At 29.6% G+C, this 17,477-nt stretch overlaps 1 protein-coding gene across 1 annotated transcript in view; it reads right to left on the bottom strand.

Annotated features, from left to right (window-relative positions):
- Positions 1-17,477, bottom strand: part of mmd (disintegrin and metalloproteinase domain-containing protein mind-meld) — a 572,581-nt gene that overhangs the window by 132,701 nt on the left and 422,403 nt on the right. The window lies entirely within an intron of this gene.

Here is a 17,477-nt window from a genome sequence, read left to right as displayed (position 1 = left end):
AATATAATTTGAAATAGAGAGGAGATTATTTGACGTAATGTGTCTTCTATCAAAGTTTTATCTCCGTTGACTCGTCAAATTACGAAGAAAACGTATAAATTTTAAATTACGTAATTCGCAATCGAAAAATGTATGTAGTTGTGTCAATAGACAATGCGTACACGTAATAAATCACACACATACATACGCAGAACTTTTCCCAAACAAAACAAAGAGAATAAGAAAATTATACATAAGAAATGGATGGAATGCCTCATTATTTATTGTATAAGTTGCTTTACGTCAACGCTTGGAGTTACAAAGTTATCTGCGAGAGACAAGGACGGATGAATTGTACGGCCAATGGGAATATCTCAACAAATTTATACAAAGATTCAATTCATTAAATAAACATGCTCAAGTGGTAGGAAAACGAGTGGGCTAAGGGCAATAAAATGTGGGTATATTCACGTGATATAGTCACATATTCTGTCTGACGCCTGAACGATAGTGAATACTGAAATATTAACATATTTATGATATCTTGGTAAATGGATGGGAATTATTTTGGACTAAGAATTTAATTCCTGAACCCATTTACATCTAATTGTACACAGCTCAACGAAAGGTAGAGTTAGCAGGAAGAGACCTTCATTCAGTGACTCTCCTAGTCAAATGCGCTCAGTAATGGTTATTGGTTCGATTATTGATGAATATTGCTACTACTAACCTACTGTTTCATGACCACTACAAAATACTGTAAAAAGATCTTGTGGTTTATTAATTGTAGTATTAAAAAGAAATATATTTAACAATAGATTGAGTGTATATCACGTGATAATAGGTCATGATATCGTAAATAGTTAATGAATTATTATTTATAATTACACTTTATATTATGGCCAAATTAGTTATGTGATAGTCAGGCAGTGGTATTCGAGAGGTAGAAACATTCAAAAGGTAGACTTAGAGTTGGCGATCGATGAGATGGTTTTGTAGAAGTAAGTACATGATAACGCAAACCAAAGAAATACGTGGAATGGAATCAGCTTTAGGAAGCTGTTATCCAGCAGTGCATAAATTCAGGCTAATGATAAAATATTACTGAAATACTACAAAAATGTTCATTGAATGTACTTATGTGAAAAATTGGTTGTAATGCAATATAATTTAGAAAACTGCGGGTAACGCAACATGGAATGAAGAGTGCATGTTATGTATAACGCAAAAATACCAAAAAAGTACGCTATGTGAGAAAGATGATAAATTGGATATGGGTTGGAAATATCAATTGTTGAATAGATTCAGTCATATATTGGTATCCAAGGGGTACTAAAATATCACAGGGTTGCCCCTCAAACGGTTCGACGAAATTATAAAGTTTAGTAGATATAAGGATAGGCATAATATGGACTAAGAAAAGTAGATGAAGCTAAGGAAGGCCTTGATTGAATACTGGGTATATTGCTTTTGCTGTAACTGTGTTTGAGTTAAACTTTCCCAATACCATTTTTTTACGTAAGACCATTAAAATATTATTTCTTTAATAGGTAGAGCATGTTTTATGTACACATACACATATACAATTTATAATGAATGATATTCCACGAGAAATAATGGTGAATATTTTTTGAATATATTATTATGACCGACATACGAAGCGTTCCATTTCCTAAGTGTTGTAACAAAACAGGCGGAAGTGCCCCAACTTCCCCCATATCATTCCTGATGACCCATTTACTGGACTCTGACGCAAAAACAAACTGAAAAAGATTTTATTTGTTATGCTTCCTCAGCAGTAGACGAACAAATAACCAACACAGATCACAATATATTATAATGCATCGAAGTACATATTATTATAGATATAAGCTACACAAATAAATCGATTTTAATACAAAGTTTGCTTATTTTAACATGATATTTAACTTTTTATTAAGGCTGAACTATAATTATTAGTATTCTGTAGGTAAAGTAAATAATATATATATAAATAAATTAATAATTATACCCAATAAACTAACTGAAAATATTAACAAAGCTGTTTATGAGAGTTTTAAAATATATCTGTATTAACAAATTAATCACAATATTTATAAATATCGTATAAATTTTAAATTGTTTTTACTTGATGGAAAGATAATAATTTTGTAGTTAGTATATATTATTATAATTACGATATGACCAGTTTCATCCTTAGAATATTCTCATAACAAAAGATTATATACATATACATGCTTCTTATGTTATATTTCAGAATCCGATATAGGTAGGTACTTGAATGTTTTGTGTATTATAGATTATAGTAACATCTTATTGTACGTATAACATTGTTATTATCTAAAAGTACAGTGATATCATAGACTATGATATCTATATCATATACTATATAGATACAGAGTGATATAGTATTACAGCCAGATCAAATCTAACTCCACACAATAAAAGTGTACATATGTATATCATTACAGAAAAAACACTAATTAGGTAATGATCAAAGGTAGTATTATAGATGGGGAATCAAAATAGAGATATACAAATATATCACAATAATAAATTGAGTGGACAGTGTGTATTAATTGAGACAGAACTTTGACGTACGTAAATCATTTGCGAAGTTCGCAAAAAAAATATACGGTACAGTTCGGTTATGAGGAATACAGCGGTAGACACATTTTGAAAATAGCCAATATACTAGATTATTTGTTAGGTTAACTTAAACAAACCTAACCTAACCTAACCTAATCTAACCTAAACTAACTCAAACTAACAAATAATCCAGTATATCGGGTATTTTCAAAATGTGTTTTCCGCTGTATTCATCATAACCGAACTGTACCAAATATACTGCTGCTTATATAAAAGTAGAAAAATGATTGTAGTTGGTAGTTTCAAGTTTCAAAATATCTGACAACTACACACCGTCAGACAAACTCAGTAGATATGCATATTAAATTACTGATATCATGACGTGTCCGCCAGTACAATAACTATGTTTATAAAATTTTAGCAATTTTTATAAAAATAATATGAAACAACGCCTAATTAAAATAGTTTAATAATTTAGGACACCTAATGATAATAAACTGGTTAGTGGGTTGTCAATACTTTCTCTCTCTGTAAACAGCTTATTAATCAATCAAGTAAATGCATTATGTTATAATAATCTTCACATTTTTTCCCTTCCTAGTATAGGTAATATAGACAAATAGTAATAATAAAAATTCTGAGAAATATAAATATACAGATATATAATATATTGTTCTTAATGATTTACTGATTTACAAAGGTTTCTAATAAATTATTACGTATTTAAGGCAATAGAAACGTTTGGTGATTCATTCAATTATCGTTTATGGGCAGTGATTAAAAGAAATCGAAAAGGGGCTTTACGGAAACCAGACAAGATTTGTTCTACACTGTTAATACAATAATAATTCTTCATGATCGTTTCGTCCAATTGAAACATTGACGCATGCTGCCAGTTTCTATATATATATACTGTGGTATATTATTCAAAGAGTAAACCTTAACAACTCGTAGCGCTTTTCTTATATTCCTGTGAGGTTGCTGTTATTTTTTACATTACTAACCGTCAGTGGCGTTTTACTTATGTTATTATTTAAAAACAATAATAATATAAGTATGTATGTTAGTAAAATATTATTGGATTTATCTACAACATGTTATTGCTTTACTGCAGCCGATCATGGGATTTTATGTATTTGTAGAAAAGTCATAAAAAATAAAATATTTACTTTACATAATAAACTTCAATTTGATAATGGTATCTACCGTAAACACATCAGTTGTTTTTTTCTACATTTTATTGCAATAATATTTTTGGTATATATATTATGTGAATTTATCTGTTATAGTTTATAATATATACTTAATTAACTATTTTTAAGATATTATATTAAACATTTCATTATTTTTTTTAAATATTTTAACATATCAGAATACTAAAAATATATCACTATAATATGTAACGACGAAACTTGAGAAATATACTTTTTAAATAATAACATGACACTTGGATATCTCTCTATCAGAAAATAATTTTAAATCGATAGGTGTGTTATTACAAATAGTTACAGATAGAGCGCATAGTTGACAAAGCAAAAGTTTGATAAAAATAATGGTCGGGAAAAATTAAAGCACAGAAAAGCAATATTAAAGGTTTGGCAAAAGTGCTTGGAAATACAGAGAACTATAATATGTAAAAGGGCTATGAAGATTAGGTATTTCAATATAAGGTATAATATGCAGTCAATAACTACCGTACGTTGTAAAAGATATTTACATAATTTGCCTAGAGTTATATACATTTATCATAAATATAAATCGAATTCTACTATTTAAGCAACTGAACAGGATTAGTATTACTTTTTAAAATAAGTTTAATCAATGGAAATGATTCGATAGTAGGTATAATACTGCAATTAGAATAACCTTCAAACAGAAGCACTTTTTAATTTGATAATTTTATATTAAGTAGATATTATATAATAAAATATTCTTTAATCACAAAGCCGAGAGCATTAGTAAAATGCCCTATTATCTGCATAATATAATATAATACATATTTGTATTACATGGTATAGAAGAAAAAAATATTTTTGTCCATCAGCATAAAAGTTTATTTTTACATAAATCTAGGTAGCTGTAGGCACGCCCCTGTGTAGGCCAACGCTTAGTGGTTGCGTGTCGCTCATTTCAGTAAGGGGAAATGCGCCATTAGCAGGATCCCCCGATCATTTCCCGGACGTCTGTTATTTTGATGGCCACCTTTGTTTAGTTCTAAACGCTCCGCACTTACTCGCGTGTAAGTAGTAAATAAATCTTCATAAGGTCTTGTTCACCTTTTTCCAGTTTTCCTACTTTGCCCGAACACTGGAAGGGTCTTAAAATGCTTGAGGAAGCCCTTAAAAGTTGGTTACAAATACTCCTGACTGTAATTTGCGCAAATTATGACACATTCATCATCAGTCAATTATGCAAATTGATATACTTAAATTACAAACGATGATCTATGTCTGTTAAAAATAAGATAATCATATGAAAATCGAATAGAAATTTTTAACGGATGACAGTAAATTATATAACATTTGTATAATCTAAACGTGTTGTATTATAATTAGAAAAAAAAATATTATAGTAAGGTTCAACGTAACATCGAAGGATAATGGTATTTTAAAGCTGATTTATTTCAGTCATATGCAATATATTATAACGTACTTTCACATAATTGAACCATCTCCTCAATTTATTGAATTCTAGTCATAACTATCAGACGTTTTCTACCCTAGTATCTACTTTATGCCTAAATTTATTAAACTATTGTCCCTAGTATAAGCAATTTATCCTGCTCTTTTTAATTTAATAGTCATCATCACAAACTATATATGACTTTGCAAGTAATTTATTGAGTAATATTATATTTTACAGAAATATTGTGAATCAAGATTAATTTATTATAGCAATTTTAAATGGAGCCATAAGTGTTTTGATATATTTTTTTTTCTTCAAAAACTCTCTCGAACGTTAAAACAACTATTACACTTGTACGGTACTCTAAATATTATTATATAGTCTATATTTTCACCGTCTGGATTGCCATAAATGTGGCTTCCATTGCAATTCGGTAGAAACCATAATTTTTCGGAAGTTTTGTCAAATGATGTACATTAAAGAAATAATATAAATATTGCATATTGTTGATTGAATAAAACATAGTTTAATTAAAAAATGATTTATTTATCGCTGAGATTTATTGTCGCTATGAACTCAAATGCCGGTACATTATAATTAATATTATTTGGACAAAGGCTTCGATTATATTCTTAATTAAAGTGTTATGCAACAGAATTTCATGAAAGCCTTAGATTTATGAAGGTAAACAATGTTAAAAGACGCTGCCTGATGTTCCTTATCTATTTTCTGTAAGGCTATTTATAATCGGTATCTGTAACTGTTACTAAGCAAAGTGAGGGAAATTTAAAATAAAACATTTATTTCACATCCAGCGTAGGCAATACGTAGCGTGGCAAAAAATATTATCGCAGACGGGGCAAAGCGTTGTTAAACAAGATAAGATGTTTACCGTCACAAAACGAAGGGAAAAAAGCTCATAGTATTTTATTTTTTGAATTTCCAGGCGAGGAATTTACTCAGGTGAGATTAGCAGTCAGAATAAAAGTGACACGGAAAACGTTTTTCCAGGGAGAAAAGCTTAAAATTAGTCCTACACAAATACCCATTGTCATTGTTCAAATAATATAATTTGTTTTATCTTCGCGCTGAGACAATACTAGCTTTGTCTTTCGTTATACTCTAGCAATATGGGCTCGTTATCTAACCCTCAAAACAAGTAAAAGATTAACTAGTGAATACAGTGATCATTGGCAAGAATATCTTCAAAATTAAACATTCATTCGTCATTTCTCTCTAACCCAGTGACGAATTTTGGCATAAGTAGCGAATAAATTTGAATTTTGGATAGTAAATTTTAATATTCTGACATATTATCATTTTTTCTTCTTTGTCTTTTTTTTCTTATTCCGTTCCTTAGAGCATTATATAGACACTACACAGTACCGCCTGTCAGTCTTCTTGTCTAATTAAGTCATGCCAACATTCTGTTACTCTGCTATTTTCACTATCCCGTGAATAGTATTTAGTACCATTCCAGCATCCGGTTATCTTAAAAAAACCAATTTAAATGGATACTCTCTTGAAATATCGGCAGCCTGTGATTGAGCAAAATATAGAATAATATATTTACATAAGATATGATAAAAAGCTGCACGGTATGTGTTATAATACCCTTATTACCTTTAACATCATATCGCCTCTTAAACAGTATCAGCTGAAACGTTATGTTTTTAAGCTTATCAAATGGTTACTTTGAGACTTCGTAATACTGTGACTTGCTATCGTATAGCACTACAGTCAGAACACAAGCGTTAACATTTTATGTTAAGTTAGTATTCATCATCAATTGCTATGAATATCGTCAGAACGACGACAACCCATGATAAATGTAAGCTTTTATTAGCCATGATAGCTGTGCTGATAGTAATTAGCCAGTTATAGATCTCCATGTTCTTTTGCTTCCCATTAGATTGCAAGATAATAATTTATTTGCAGTATTTTACCATTCATTTAGTGCAGCGCAGACTTCTTTTTGTTATTCTTTCATTTTAGTAAATATCCAGATTTCCCAGGCGTTTATGAATACGTCATCATATTTTGCAAGTGACATTACTTGAGTTTAGTAAGATACTAGGAAAAACTTAAAATATTTTAATATATCGAAGTAATTTCTGTTTGCTGACATGATTCTCTTTTTGATTGATAGTTTTATTACATATATTGTATTAGGAAAATTCATTCGTCGTTCGAGATTAAATAAAATTTTAATTTACGAATGGTATTCGTATAACGGTTTCTGGAAAATGAGAGAGTTTCAAACGTGTGGGGAAAAGGCTTTTGCGCTAACGAAGCGTGAAATGCAGGAAAATTGCAATACGTGGAACCGGTGCCCTGACGTTCCGACATTTTTGAGTACGTGATTTTCTTCGATACAAATTTGTACGTTCGAACGAATTTAGAATGAAAATTTTCAAGTCGCTACACAAATATTTGCAATTTAAAATTATATACACTTGGAGTAAAAATGTGCATAAGATACTATGGTTTTAAATAATTTATTTAGTAGGTACAAATAGATACAGTATTAAAAACTAGATCATAATATTATACTATACAATTTTTCTTATTTTTAATATTTATAATATGTACTTCTTAAACTAGTTTGCTAAAATATTATTTCAATAATATGCAGTTTATTTAATATGTGAAAAGAATTAGATTTCACATGACTGACAATGTATTCTTGAACATAATATGTTGTATTAATGTAGGAGAATTTCAAGTTAATTATCGTAATAGATTTTTGGGTTTTTATCGCATGTTATTTCTCCTTCTTTCCTCAACGTTTCGGGCTCGTTGATGAAAGAAAGAGAAAGAATACTATTATAATATATGTACCTACCATATTAAATTTAAAAAAAATACATTACCACATTTTCTTTTAATTAGAGCATAATATTGACATTCACATAGTAGAGGTTATATTATCAGACTTTATTTATGGCAAATGATTACTAGATACTCTTTAGGTCAATGCTCTGGATCAAATTATTAACACAAAGTTTACGGGCCCTTTTAATTAATTTTGTAATTAACGTGTTAATTTGCATTTGAAAAGTAATTAGCAAAAACACAATTTTGTGCGGCCCGTAAGCTATGGGTTAAAGACGTTTTATAAAAAAATATATAATTTTAATGACGCGGGTTTCAACCTCTCTGCCCACGGTGTCAGAGATAGATGTCCTACAAACTGCACCACCGCATACCTATTACATAAAATATACTACTCGTATCTTAACCTATTTTAATAAAATAATAACAAACTGTGTGATAGTACCTAGAAGAAAAACAATACTTTAATATTATATAGTTAGTATTTATATCTTACATAGCTTTGTATTCGCATAATGTGAAATGTAATTAGCTAAAATTTAATATTGTCAATGTTGTTATTAAACGGAAATATTTTATTAAATCCTAGCTTGAAAATATATAATACCTATAAAGCGCTTTTTTAATATTACCTTTACATATTAACTTGACCTGGATATTCACAAATTCTTATGAAATATCCAATAAAGTTATTAACAGTGAAACCCTAATAAATTGGGTCATTCTAGTCGCATATTGAAAATTTTCATCACTTTAGCTAATTGAATTTTAGGAATATACCCGCACGCAGTGTGTATTAGATCGAGATGGATCTTTTATCCGTAGAGAAATATATGTCTATAAAAAATAACGTTTTCCTTTTGGGAAAATCTCAAAATGTGTTCATATTTGGGTTGCGAGTAGGCTTTCGTTTTTCAAAGGAAAAACTACATCCGCCAAAGGAGTAAATCATATTGGCGCAGCGATTTTTTGTATCCGGCTAAAAAAGATGCCAACCGCGCAGTTATTCTGAAGGAATAAAAACAAAGAATAAAATCGGTATTTATGTGGACCCGTTTAGTACTAAATATAATATCTCGTGCGGAAAACATAAATAGAAAATATGATACAAATCTTATCCAAAACGTGAAATAAAGCTTTCGTTTTATCGTTTCACAAAACAAAAGTAACAAGCCATTTTGTTAATTTTGTATTATTAATTAATTAATATTTCTTAGGATTGAGGTTTCTTTAAGTTTTAGAAATTAATTTCAGTGAATGCTTTATGTATCTTTACTCAAGGGTTTGTGAATAAAATCTTGACAAATAAATTTTCTTAACAAAAGGTACTTCTAAGGTATTATTAAATTGATCATTTTGAAATATTATTTAATATTTTATTCTAATTGCACTGATTTTTGACTATTTCAAGTAATTTTAGTATTACGCCGAATTCTTAAGAATACAGAAGACGTTAATATATTTCTCATGAAACGATATAAATTTTAATATTCAAGACGCGTTTTATAACTACGATTTTATCAGACAAGTATTAACGCCGCTGGCAAGTTGGTTAGGGCTTATAATAAATCTGTTGAAATTTAATGTAAATATTGCCAATTTGACTAACATTGACAATGAATTTGACTTTGACACACAAACTTTCTCGTTGCCTTAGTAATATTATACCAAAACTAAGAAATTAAGAATAGATAAGAAATTAAACTATATAAATTACTTAATAGAAACACACATATTATGATATACACATACATAAGTATAGAAATTACCGAAATACAAATATTTATTTTAAACTCGTTATAAATATAATTTCCTAAAATTATTTTTTTTATTAAGTATTATTTTACAATAATTTTCATATGAATAAGAATAGTCATGATATTTTAGGATAAAAAGTTTATAATGTAAAATTTTAAGTTTTATAATTTTTTGTGTGCAAACATTCTATTAATGTGTTTGGGGCGATATTCATTCTTGTTTCGTATTTCCTGTGAAGCCTTAAAAAGGTTGCAAGGATCAACATCCTCTTTGAGTAATTGGCTACCATGGCGATACGGTGGATCAGAAACCCGGAAGCTTTGAGAAATTGGGTTGAGAACAAAGTTTGGAAAAAAAAAACTTTTGTTTATTTCGAAAACCCAAAAAAATGGCTTTAAGGCAACATAAATTATCAAGTGGGTTGTGAAAAGGTCTAGAAACGGCAGATATTTTCTCAGAAAAATTTAATTTGAAGAATTTTTGAGAAAACCTCGTTAATTTTAACAAAGATAAAAAATGTGACGGGCAGATAAAATGGAATCTTTAATATTATTTTAAATTTATGATTTAATCCTAAGGAAGAACAGTATCGATTGCTTACATATTATTATCATACGCACGTTGTTGACTCCAGTAAGAATAAAATGCTATTTTTTTAATTTTTGTAAAATAGAGGTGATCAATAAAAATAAGTACGGTTGACTAATTATTGTTTTTTTATTATTTGATAACTTTTGAAACTTGAAATAAAGTCACTAACAAAACAAGCTATTAAAAATGAATTTCAAAGTCGTGACAGTATCAATTCGGAATCAATACAAGAGCACATAAATCCCTTCAAATTACATCGGTTTTCACTGATCACAGGGAGTACACGACAGCCTGATTCGACCCAACTGTTCGACTTAATTTCAGACCCACGCCAAACGTAATTTAAGTTTCGCGAGTGTTGACATTCTGGCGTGCAAACAGGGACGGGTGTCGTGTGGACCCGCCTTCCGATGGGGGTTTGCACCACACCCTTCCATACCGTCTGAAACAGCCCTTAGTATTAAATTGGTAGTATCTGAAAATGGAACGTTCTCAACATATTGACGGGTAAGTAATGTTACTTTGTGGACTTAGCTGGGTTGTACTGAGTTTATTATACAATATAATGTATATTGATGTACTTTAATATTTCTATATCTGTTTCCTTCCGCACTTTTCTTCACAATGTTTTAAAATGTGTGGATTAATTAACTACTCCATGATTTATTTTTATTTATAAAGGAAAAGGTTTTTTGACTGTGCTGTGTCGGCCACGTGCATATTATAATGTCATAGGAGTTATTAGTAATGCGGGCTATGTACGCATCCCGAAGACAGCTTGAGAGCTGCCTCAGGGAGGATTTAAAAATGCTAGGTGAAATCAACTGGAAAACGGAGGTACTAGATCATCCAGGTTAGGGTGTTCAGACAAAATAAAGACCTAATCAGGGTGATACCAAAAATGATGATGACAATTATGATATGCTGTTCATAACATATCTTTTTTTTTTAAACATTTTTGAAATTATTAGGCACATACATGAAAGAACAGCACTAGCAAAAAACAAATCAACAATGGGTATTCTCTTAATACTTATAGAATGCATATACAAAAAAGTGAAAGTTTATCACCATATTATATCTAATATTGAGATCAAAACCAACGAAATAAAGACAGTATGAAAAACGTGTCACGAAGATTGATTAAGTGAACACATTGACTGCTAACTAGATAATTACTTTTTTAATTACCACATTTAAATAGCATTCTAATTATATCGAATGACAACATAATCGTTACGCTATTAACTAATTACTTGATTGGTAATGATGATCAAATAGATACATAATATTATGGTCATTGAAGAAAACAACTGTGAATTTGATTGTGGAAACCAAGTCGTATGTTTTATAATTTTATATGAACTAATCAATTTCAGAACCAGTATTCATTATCATCAGCCGGATGAAGGCCTCCCTTAGATTATTCGACTTATATCGGCCAATAGTTCTTCGGTGCCACGTACATCCACCGAACTCTTGTGAACTTCCTTATCCATTTGCTTCTTTTGTGTTCTTTCCACGTTTTGCCCAATTTGATTGTAATTTTGGAATAAATTTCTCTTATATTAAAAGTACACATGTTATATGTATACGTGAGTAGAACCAGTATTATATACCATTAATCCACCTACAGTTATTTTAGAATCTGTCAACATTCTCAGTCATCTAAAAAACTACTATGAAAGTTATCTATCATTTTTTTTCTTTGTCGACAAGCTTAAAATATGCTTTATTTTAATTTCGTGTTATTTTAAGTTTTAAATTTAGAATTTGCATTAACGCCAATCTTTTCTTCCACTTTACCCCGTTTAATAAGTTTTCTCTCTCTTATACTTTTACATTTTTCTCATGCCATTACAGATAAATCAAGATACATATAGGTATACGTATGAGGTTATAATTATATATCATTCAAAATAACGCTTTTCCGAGGCCTACTTACGTTCGTCTACATATAATGTTGTTCAATTTAAAAGATGATTATTATTAGAATAATAATCTAAGATACATTTAAATTAATACTATCGACCGAGAATATTTTTGTATTATTTGAGTTTTTTGCGACTCGGGTTTCTACTTTCGGTATCTTCAGGCATTATGCGCACTTAGCAATGGTAAATGCATACTGAAAATGAATATAATTATTTTTTGGTTGTATAGTAAATAAATGCAATAAAAGAAGGCAAACATCTTATTAAAAGTAAAGGATCAAGTATAAAATAAATCATGAATATTTAACGTGTTTGTAAAAACGTGTAGTAAATAATTATATAGGTACATTATTAAGACATTCATCAAGCGCATTAAATTGTAATTAATGCGCTTAGTAGGTATACAATGGAATAAGGTAACGTGTTCTAGTTTAATATAGTGAGCTAATGAGGAATGTCACTAAATATATATATCTACTAATAACATTGAACAATGTCAAGGTATACCCCATAATCGGTTTTATATCATTACTATTTACACGAAATTATAGCTTTGTATGTAAACTCTCAGATTGGATACAGTATGGGCTATTAGCGGAGGTTAGCTTGTCGTTGTTGGATTGGTAGGTTCTGCAACTTTGCTATATTATTTATCTCTAATATTATCTGATCAATTAGAAGTTAAGATAAACGATGTCAAGTCTGAGTGGATAGGTACTAAGTTATTTATACATTTTTGAGAATATTTATATAGAAAAAACCACAGATTTACGTTCATACTTAATCGTTTTACATACTTATAATATGACGTGTGAAATCTATACCAAGTTAATAACACGTTGAAACCGTTCTGAAGTTCCCCTGCGCCATTCCAATACCACGGTACTCGATTAAAGCCGACCGCGGCCGACGTGTTAAATTACATCACAGATTAAATGTCTACACACATTTATGGCGACACGCTCAGCCCAGCCATATTCGTTCCCTGCCGGGTGAAATGGGAAAAATCCTAGTAATAATAATTAGCATTCTCGTGCTTGCACAGATGGGATTTAAAAATACTGCAATGAATAGTGAGCATAAATCTAGTTAAAAATAATTTATGTTATTTTTTTATTTTCGTTATTGACTGTCAATTCTCTGTGGATAAATGATTTTTGGACATATGGCCGTTTTGGCTGTTCTTGACTAAGTACATTCTGGACGTCCAATTTTACACTGCTGGCCATATTTCACGAATAATACGAAAGATGTTGGTTGGCAAGGCATCTATTGTTGCTGGTTTATCAGCATAAATCAGTGACTTTACATAACCCTACAGGAAATAATACAGACGTATCAAATTATATGACCTTGACGATCAATTTGGCAGGTTCAATAATTATATCTTGCCCGGATCAATGTTTTTTATGTTTTCATATCATTGATCATTGTTTGGTAACGATCTCCATTGACAGTAATGTGAGCTCCAGCCTCATTTTTTTTTTAAGAAATAAAGTTTAATGATGCCATCAGTGTGTAAAACACACCAAATAGTGCATTTTTGTAAATATAATGTAGTATGTAGGGTTTATTCTGAATTGGTCTCACTCCGTATGCGGTAATTTTGCTTATTAATAAATCCGTTATGCCGAAAATGAGCTTCGTCGCTGAACGGAATTTGCGGTAAAACAAACGACGTTTATAAGTAGCTAGAATCGACGATTGATTTTCAAAGTAAATTTACCAAACTGTACTGTACATAATTGTCAAAAATTGAGCGCTGTATCACAAATCGATTTGAGAGTCTTCTTTGTCGTGTCGGGTCTTCAATAGCTGCAGTGTGTCATTCCAGAAGTTGGTGAAGGCAACACCATTTTCCTCGGCTTGTAGAATCTCCTTGAAATTGTAACTTACTGGGCAAGCCTTGAATGAAAATAGGTGCTCCATGCTTTGCACTTCACTGCACTCGCAGGTTTGGTCATCGAAGAACCCCCACTTCACCATGTTGTCTCGAGTACGCCCTACCATGGTTCTCAGTCTGTTTAGGGCTTTCCATGTACGGTACCCTAGACTGGCTCCGGGTGGGAGATGCTCTGATGGCTTTACCTAATCTTCGAGACCCCCAGAGGCTAGGTTCGCTTTTGCATGCAGATAGTCTATGGTCGATAGTTCCAGGTTTGAAAGTTAACCCTTTAGTAAGTTATAATATCATAAGCAAAAAAAAAACACTCGTTATTTTTGGGGAATGACGGCATTTCCTAGCCTTATTCATTCCTTTCGGTTCTCAAGATTTTGCTGTAACGTATTTTGGCTAAATTGAACAAGTTCATACGAGATATTCTTATATAGATAACTGACGATAACTCACAATTTTTTCCACGTGACAAAAATACAAATATAGACGGAGTTGATTTAATTTTTTTTCCGTTAATGCGATATCCAGTAGTTGAATGTAGACGGCATTCCTATATCCGTACGTCAACCAATCACTCTATGACTGCTATCTGACCATTTTTAATACGTTACTTACTGTTATTTATTATTATTGATATTTTGAATACAGATATTTAAAATTATTGTTATAGTATTGTTATTTTTTTTTCATAAACACGATTCGCTTATTTACGATAAAAGTATTGAATAATTCATTAATTATATCATTATATTAAAAACATTTTAAGGGTCTACAAATTTGCCACTGAAGAAAATTGGTTAGAAGAGAAAATCAGCACGAGAGAGAAATACAAAATGTGTGCAGTTTGTACGCTCTGATATTCTCAGAAGGAAGTTATTTCGCAATCCGTTAACTACCCTAATAAAACCAATGTCCAAGTATTCGACCACTTCGATAGCTATCAGCATTAAATGCCACGTAAATACTGCAACCCGTTACATTTGCAGTTTATGACCATTTAATGTGACTATGTAGTATTATTTATGAAATATGTGATTCAACTACAAAGCTAAATAATGGTAACTAGAGAGATTTTCTTAATCTGAAGTTAGATGAATAATTCATGCAATATTAGAAATACGAGGTTATGCCGTTACATATTTCATGATTACATTTTATACAAATATAATACTACTTAGGAGTTACAGTAATGTTTATATACATATAGATAAAAAAATTTAAATAGTTTTGGTTTTATAGTATAATTTTTATTGTAGGTATTATGTACATATTGTACATAATACAATATATTCAACAATTTTAAATATTTTTTTAACATAATATCATTTAACAATATTTGAGTAAAAATACATTGCTCTTAAAATATATGAAAAATTAACGAAGCATAAAATATTTTTAATTGAAATTTTTTATAAATTTTAGAATATCTTTCGATTATTATTATTATCAAAATAATTATAAAAATGTAAACTGGTGACTATACACAATGGTTAAATTATATACTTATAATTACATATCATTTCTCATGAAATAGAGGAATTTTTACACAAAATACTTATTTTAATGGCATTATCTCTTGAATATGTTTTCCACCAATATAAAATCCCAAAAGCTGGTATAGTTATAACCCAACGTTACTATCAATGATACTAAAAAAAATTAGATTTCATTATTTAATAACAGTGGAAGTCTGGTGCGATATTCTTATCTTATCTTATCTTAAGATATTTTGTAATATTTTTTATATGGTGTTACAGATAATATTATTGTACTTTAAATTCTGGGTCAGATCGTTTAAAATGACGTTTTAAACTATGTCTTTAATTTACTGAAGGTTTGTATAAAATAAACTACATTTTACTGTATTTTCTAAGTAACTCTAATAAAAAATGTTACTATGCGACGTTCCCAGAAAAAACTTTTGTGCCTAGATTTTTTAACTAGCCATTATTCATTGCACCCTACATTTATTTTCTTATTATTTCTTATAAAGATAAGAAATATTACTTTCCATGACAGTTTAAAACACGTTTTGCGAAAAAAATAAAATCTTAATTACGCTAGAAATGTTTCGCTTACACAAAAAAACTGAAAATTTTCGGCTAAAAAGTGATTTACGGATTAAGATAAAGTTCTTCTTCACTCACTTGCAGCGACTTTTATGCGAAAGTTGTAATAAATTTTATATAAAAAAACTTTCGTGAATTTTAAATTATGTTAAGTTTGTCGAAAATATTGGGGTATTAATTCTATAGAAGTATACATACAAAATAGTAGTCCTAGATAACAAATTGAATGTTAGTAAAATACGTAATATGTATGATATAATATTATTATATTTCATAAATATCATGTTATATAATATTATTTTATATATTTTTTAGTATCAAATATTCTGTTTGGTCTCATTTAGCTGAATTACTAATTTAAAATGAAACATAAAACAAATTAATAAAAATGAATCTTTTTGTAAACTTTAATGTTAGATAAATCGCTCATAAAACCACGTCGGCTTATAATTTTGTGGGTTTAGAATTCAAATCCCGGATCAGAAATATTTATATTATGTTGGTTGGACTAGAGTATGGACCTAGAAGGTTTCGCAAGTAGCTAATATCAATTTCTCGTAAAAACAAAATTATGTTAACTTAACCTCTACTCTGTAAAGGCCCTTATGATTTTTTTAGGATCGGATATAGTAAAAAAAAAGATGCGTCATTACATTAGTTATAAGAAGCTTACGTTATGGCATTAATATTCAATATACTATTATCGATATTATAATATCAATATGTAGATATGTAATCGTAATGTAGATCTACTGTGGCTATGTTTTTTTTACGTTTCAGAAATCGAATAAAATTTCGACTTATTGAACGATGCTAAATGTAAGATAGTTCACCATATTAATATTGTTTGTACTGTGGACATAAATTTAAGTCTTAAGTTAAGAAAAAAATTATTCGTTATTACTTCACTGGCATTTAATTTAATGCATACATATAGGTAGATTTTTATCTAGGCCAATTGAAGTTTAATAATAATATATTTTTATATTTTATAAAAAAAATATCCTTTAAACACTGCCTTTTGGTTAAAAGTGTGTTTACAAAACAATTTATATTTAAAGTTCCCACTGCTAATAATTATAAAAATAATATTTAACAATAAATTTGATCAATTAATATTCTGACTATGGAATCCAATCTTGAGCCAAAATTCTGATTCCGGAATTTCGGGATTACAATTTGACAATACCGGGATCCCGG

The sequence above is a fragment of the Rhyacophila brunnea genome, unplaced genomic scaffold (genome assembly GCF_057557595.1).
Source record: "Rhyacophila brunnea isolate RB1 unplaced genomic scaffold, BYU_Rbru_1.0 scaffold_7, whole genome shotgun sequence".
Classification (NCBI taxonomy): Eukaryota; Metazoa; Arthropoda; class Insecta; order Trichoptera; family Rhyacophilidae; genus Rhyacophila; species Rhyacophila brunnea.
The sequence above is the reverse complement of the archived record's forward strand: the minus strand, read 5'-3'. Positions and strand labels throughout refer to the sequence as shown.